The 6,000-nt window shown below is 49.8% G+C and overlaps 1 protein-coding gene across 3 annotated transcripts in view; it reads left to right on the top strand.

The window, feature by feature from the left end:
* Positions 1 to 4,441: 4,441 nt before the first annotated feature.
* The window catches only part of DENND4C (DENN domain containing 4C), a 100,671-nt gene continuing 99,112 nt past the window's right edge, over positions 4,442 to 6,000 (top strand). For all 3 annotated transcript variants that reach the window (XM_063455233.1, XM_063455234.1, XM_063455232.1), the window contains exon 1: positions 4,442 to 4,676. The gene's annotated coding sequence lies outside the window, so the exon portion shown is untranslated. The remainder of the gene's footprint in view (positions 4,677 to 6,000) is intronic.

Raw genomic sequence — 6,000 nt, 5'->3', positions numbered from 1 at the left:
GGACTGAGGAGGGGGGCAGGGACTGAGGAGGGGGGCAGGGACTGAAGAGGGAGACAGGGACTGAGGAGGGGGGCAGGGACTGAGGAAAGGGACAGGGACTGAGGAGGAGGACAGGGACTGAGGAGGAGGACAGGGACTGAGGAGGAGGACAGGGACTGAGGAGGAGGACAGGGACTGAGGAGGAGGACAGGGACTTAGGAGGGAGACAGGGACTGAGGAGGGAGACAAGGACTGAGTAATGGGACAGGGCTTGAGGAGGGGGACAGGGCCTTAAATAGGGGGACAGGGACTCGGTAAAGGGACAGGGACTCAGGAAAGGGACAGGGACTGAGGAGGAGGACTGGGACTGAGGAGGGGGGCAGGAACTGAGGAGGGTGACAGGGACTGAGGAAGGGGGAGGCCTTAAATAGGGGGACAGGGCCTTAAATAGGGGGACAGGCACTGAGGAGGGGGATAGGGACTCAGGAAAGGAACCGGGACTGAGGAAGGGGGACAGGGCCTGAGGAGGGGGGCAGGAACTGAGGAGGGGGGCAGGAACTGAGGAAGGGGGAGAGGGCCTTAAATAGGGGGACAGGGACTGAGGAGGGGGACAGGGACTCAGGAAAGGGACAGGGACTGAGGAAGGGGGACAGGGCCTGAGGAGGGGGGCAGGGACTGAGGAAGGGGGAGAGGGCCTTAAATAGGGGGACAGGGACTGAGGAGGGGGATAGGGACTCAGGAAAGGAACCGGGACTGAGGAAGGGGGACAGGGCCTGAGGAGGGGGGCAGGAACTGAGGAGGGGGGCAGGAACTGAGGAAGGGGGAGAGGGCCTTAAATAGGGGGACAGGGACTGAGGAGGGGGACAGGGACTCAGGAAAGGGACAGGGACTGAGGAAGGGGGACAGGGCCTGAGGAGGGGGGCAGGGACTGAGTAAGGGGGTAGGGCTTGAGGAGGGGGACAGGGACTGGGGAAAGGGACTAAGGAGGGAGACAGGGACTGAGGAGGGGACAGGAACTGAGGAGGGGGACAGGGCCTTAAATAGGGGGACAGGGACTGAGGAGTGGGACAGGGACTCAGGAAAGGGATAAAAAACAAACAAACAAAAAACTAAAGTGCCTTCCCCCCTCCCTGAGGCTTACCTTGGGCCAGGAGGGGTGGGACAGGATCTGGAACCTGCAGCCTGCAGTCAGTGGAGTTGGCCGGCCTCTTCTGATGATGTCAGGAGGAGGGGGCATGGCTTCCTCTGCTCCCCAGCGGTCCTGTGAGAAGAGCAGAGAAAGTAACGCCCCCTCCTACTGACATCATCAGAAGAGGCCGGCCAACTCCACTGACTGCAAGGAGAGAGGTGAGTTTAAAAATCCGAGTCCCCAGTCAGAGGCAGGGGATTCGGATTTTTGCTCGCCCTGCTCTTGCAGCCGCTTGTGCCAGCCCTGGGTCCTGCAGGACTAGTAATGGGAACGGCGTTCCTGCTGTGGAAAAAGTGCAGGAACGCCATTCCCACGCGTTCCTGCAGGACTCGAGCCCTGCTGTTATGTTTGATTTCTTGTTAGAGGGTTTCGGATGTTCGAGCACATGACTGGAATGCCATTGTGTTTACCCCAGAAGGCATCTCCTTTAACATATCCAGAAGGACGAAGTCGGCTTCAAAAGTGTTCGTCTACCCTAGATTCCAGGATAATCCTGCTCTCTGTCCAGTTGAATGCCTTAAGGCCTATCTAGAGGTTACTCGACCGTTGCGATCCCCAGATTTATGCCCCTTGTTCATTTAGTTTCGAGCCCCACACCTTCCGGTGTCTACCCCTACGTTGGCAAGATGGGTACGGGAGTTGTTGACTCTGGCCGGGATTGATACGTCCAGATTCACCCCTCATTCAGTCCGTGGAGCTATGGCCTCCAAGGCTTCTGCTATGGGCTGCCGCTTGGAAGATATTCTACGTGCAGCGGATTGGTCACAGGAATCGACTTTTCGTGATTTCTACTTCAGGCCGATTGACCATTTTGCATCTCAAGTGGTTTCTAAGCTTTGAACTTGCATAATAGGAGCCTCCGTGTCTTTAATAAAATTCCCAGATTTTACTATTAACATGACGTAAAGTCATGATTTTATTAAAGACACGGAGGCGAGTATTATTCCCACCCACCCGGTTGTGGTTGGAAATGGGCTGGTATGGTGGGTAGGTATGGTAAGTTTCTCTATTGGAAGTTTTTGTTCTAATGTTTCAATATCTGACATTATATGTATTGGAGAAATCCGTTTATTCTACCGCTTGATATATTTTTTATTTATTTTTTTTGAAAACAGAAGTAGTGGATTTATTGATCTGGATGTACCTCCCCCACCAGGAATTTATTTTTACACACATATAGGGTGCCAGAGGGATGATTTGTCTATTCCTATGACACCCGAAGAACTGAAAAATTCTTATTTAACACAGTGAGCTTAAATCCTTTTTTTTTTGCAGCCGGTTTTGCAGCATGCAGTGGTCAGCAGCTCGTTGAGATCACGTCTCTCTTGAAATGAATATTTCTCAGAATCCCAAAAGTCTTCCATCGATTCGCTATGTTGGACCTCTTCAGTGTGGGACTTTAATTTCTGTATCTGATATTCCGAAGGTTCGCTGACATCGATATTTCCATTGTGTAAATCAAAGATATGTCCCCTGTCTTGGTTTTCAGATGTGGGTTGTAGCCCTGTGTGGTCGGTGGATGAGGATGTTGTCCCCGTTTGTTCTTCCAGCACCGATCAGTGGTGAGGCGTGCGCGGTCAGGGGTGTCCCAGCGTGCCTTGTCGGAGGTTATCGCTTTGACATGGGCAGGTGAAGTAGATGTAGGCTGTAGTGGTTTCCGCCTGTCATCGGGCATGTTCCCCGCGGACTTCCCGTGGTGGTAGCTCGGGCTGTGTAGTGCCGCATTGCCATATCGGCCTGTCTCAGAGGGATTGCTGTCTCGGCTGGCGGTGTTGCAGCGCGGGCGCCGGCCATTTTGTTGAGACCGCGTGGGAGCCTTTTCTCTTCGGGCCGCCCAGGTAAGATGTGCAAGGCAGTAGCCCGCCTGATGGGGACCGGGATGACCCCCCCACAGGGGGGGGGGGAACGGGACCAGGAAAACGCCTGTCGGATAGTAGTAGACCGCTATGGTCGGGATGGAGAGCGAGGCAGCGGCCGTCCGCCCCAGTCCCCGCCCGGGTAGGCCTCCATCCCCGAGCCCCAGAGTCTCTCACCAGGACCCAGAGCCACCCATTGTCGAGCGCTCCAGCTGCACCGGGACACTCCAGAGCTTCGTGACATGGACCCCCGGGTTGGTACACGTCGGGTAGGGTGGGTATATACCTTAGTTTTTGTTTTTTCCTCGGGAGCGATTTGCAGCCTTTCGGCACGGCTGCCCGGCCCCGCCCTGCTGCTTGATATATTAACATATTTTAGGTGTGGGGAGTTGGGCTTAACCCCTTAAGGACCAAACTTCTGGAATAAAAGGGAATCATGACGTGTCCCCTTAAGGGGTTAACTTAGTGATTTAATTGATTGTCGGTATGCACATACAGTTTGGAGCCCAGATATTACCATATTTTTTCTATGTCTCCCTTAGCCTGAATTTCTCGTGATTTCCATGTTGGAGATGCTGTTGGCTACGGTAGCTGAAGTTGGATTTTCTAAGTTTTGGTCTTCGTTATCCGCAAGAAAGAGGGGGATTGTGGGTGCTTCAAGCATAATAAAGCATAATATAGTCACTTCCTGTGTTATGTGATTATGTGATTGGTTGCTTGAGCACTGTATTTTTTTGTTCATTTCAGTTATTTATTTATCTATTTTTGTTTGCTTCTGAGAGTAATAAAGAAAGAGATATGCATAATACTCGCCTCTGTGTCTTTAATAAAATCATGACTTTACGTCATGTTAATAGTAAAATCTGGGAATTGGAGGGGCTATTATGCATGTGCAAGCAATCTTTGTGAAAATCAGCATCTCCTCAAAGAGATGTATTAGCTCAATGCATTGCTATCGGGAGTGTTTGCATCTTCATGAAAAGTGTGAAGATGCTGAAGTCTGCAGAAACCACAACAGGAAACTCATCTGGTGGCTGCCTTAGTGAGTGACAACCACAAGGGACATGGGACTAATGTAAAGAGGGCATTTTCTCAGAAAACACAGCGTTTACAATTGTCAGACTGCAGGGACAGTAATTTTTGGCAGCAGACATCCCCAATATCCACTATTTACATGAGGACTGCCTGATTACTCATAGGAGTGAGCTAAAAATAAAAAGCAAGATCTTGCACATCCTGTATTAAATAATGAAAGTATTCATTGCTTTGTCTTAAAGGAGCAGTATATTCCAGATTAAACTGCTGCCACTTGTCTACCAGTGCCCAGCGCAGTGTGTGGAAGGTGAGCAACGTTACGGCTCTACGCTGCTGGAACTCTAGTGTCCCGGTGACGTCACTGCCAGCCCCTGCCCTGCAGGCTCGGTGTGTCCGCCGGTGTGCGGCCGATAGGGGGCAGCAGGGAGGAAGATACCGGAGCTAAGCCCGGAAGTATTCTCCGGTCCCCAGTACAGATCATGGCGCCGGCGGTGCGGACCGTGGACACTGTGTCAGGATTTACAAGCTGTGTGAGTGTTTAGCCGCTTCCCGGGGACTTTGTGAGGAGATCCCGCCCGGTGGACTGTGTGCTGAGAGACTCCCTGTCCGCCTCCCAGGTAAGGGGACACAGCAAGGTGCGGGCTGGCTCTTAGGAGCGGGGGCCCCACTCACTGCACGGTGCCTTGCACTCACAAACACACAACGTGGTGGGCACTCTCTGTACTCAAAGCAGGGAGTGTTAGATCAACAAGTGCACTTTGTAAATATACTGCAGTCTGCAAAGTGTTTGGCCATGTCAGAGAGTCCAAACACGTATTTACAAGTACACAGAGACGCACACACACATATGTACACCCAAGTGTGTTTATAGTTTGTGTGTATGGTGGTTCTCGCTGCACAGCGTTCCGTGTATAAGAATACAATGTAATCCTTTTGGAACGCTGGCAGTGCGGTCCCACTGTGTGTCTGTGCTCAGGTGATCAGATTACCTGTCTTGCTGGGCTCGGTGCTGCTGCAAGTCGTAAGGGGAGTGCACCCTGGAGTCACATGCAGTGACAGTTTTAATTGGAAGGTGTTTTGACACATTGCAGAACGAGAATGGCTGGCTGTGTGTGATGGGAAGACAAGCATAACATTGTTGAATGGACGCTGGGAAGGTTTAAACAAAGTCAAGTAATGCAAAGATTTGTACATCCCATTATATGTAAAGTGTTATTCTCAGTTTACTGAGTTACTTCAAACACCATGACCACATCAGTGAGTTGAAGTGGTTATTGTTCACAGAGGCTGAATGTGCAGCGTTTCCCTGTAAACGGTACACGTATATAGATTAATCCCTCTAGCTAACTCCAGATGTAATTAGCCAGAGGAACAAAAATTCCTGATGGCTAGTAGGAATTATGTGCAAATTGGCATCAGACAGGCTAGTGACTAAAATCATTTTCCTTTTTTTTTTTTCTTCAAAGAACTGTTTTTTTATTAAAGTAATACTTCATACGTGCAGGTCTATATATATATATATATATATATGGTAAAGCTGGAAAAATAAAGGATGTTGGAGATCCAATCTGTTTGACAGTTGTTTTGTACATATACTTTAGTGTTATTTGAGAGAAAATTAGTTTTTATGTATATATTTATCTAGGGTAAGTGTAAATATCCCCCCCCCCCCCAAAAAAAAACAAAAAACAAAAAAAAACAGGCCCAACCAGATTCTTGCACAATTGTGAACAAATGTGAAATTTTTATCAAATACATTCAAAACACTAATAATCCCTTAGATTGCTAGGATCTGTGTGTGCAACATTTTACTGTAAAACACGCATAAAGAGTTTGACTCCTCTTGTGCCAGAGTTGTGCCACAACTGTGTTATTAGGGAGTCTTTAGCCAGGCTGGCTAATATACATTCTGTGCTAATTTGGCATAAACATGCTGGTGCC

Source organism: Pelobates fuscus, chromosome 5 (assembly GCF_036172605.1).
Source record: "Pelobates fuscus isolate aPelFus1 chromosome 5, aPelFus1.pri, whole genome shotgun sequence".
Lineage (NCBI taxonomy): Eukaryota > Metazoa > Chordata > Amphibia > Anura > Pelobatidae > Pelobates > Pelobates fuscus.
The sequence above is the reverse complement of the archived record's forward strand: the minus strand, read 5'-3'. Positions and strand labels throughout refer to the sequence as shown.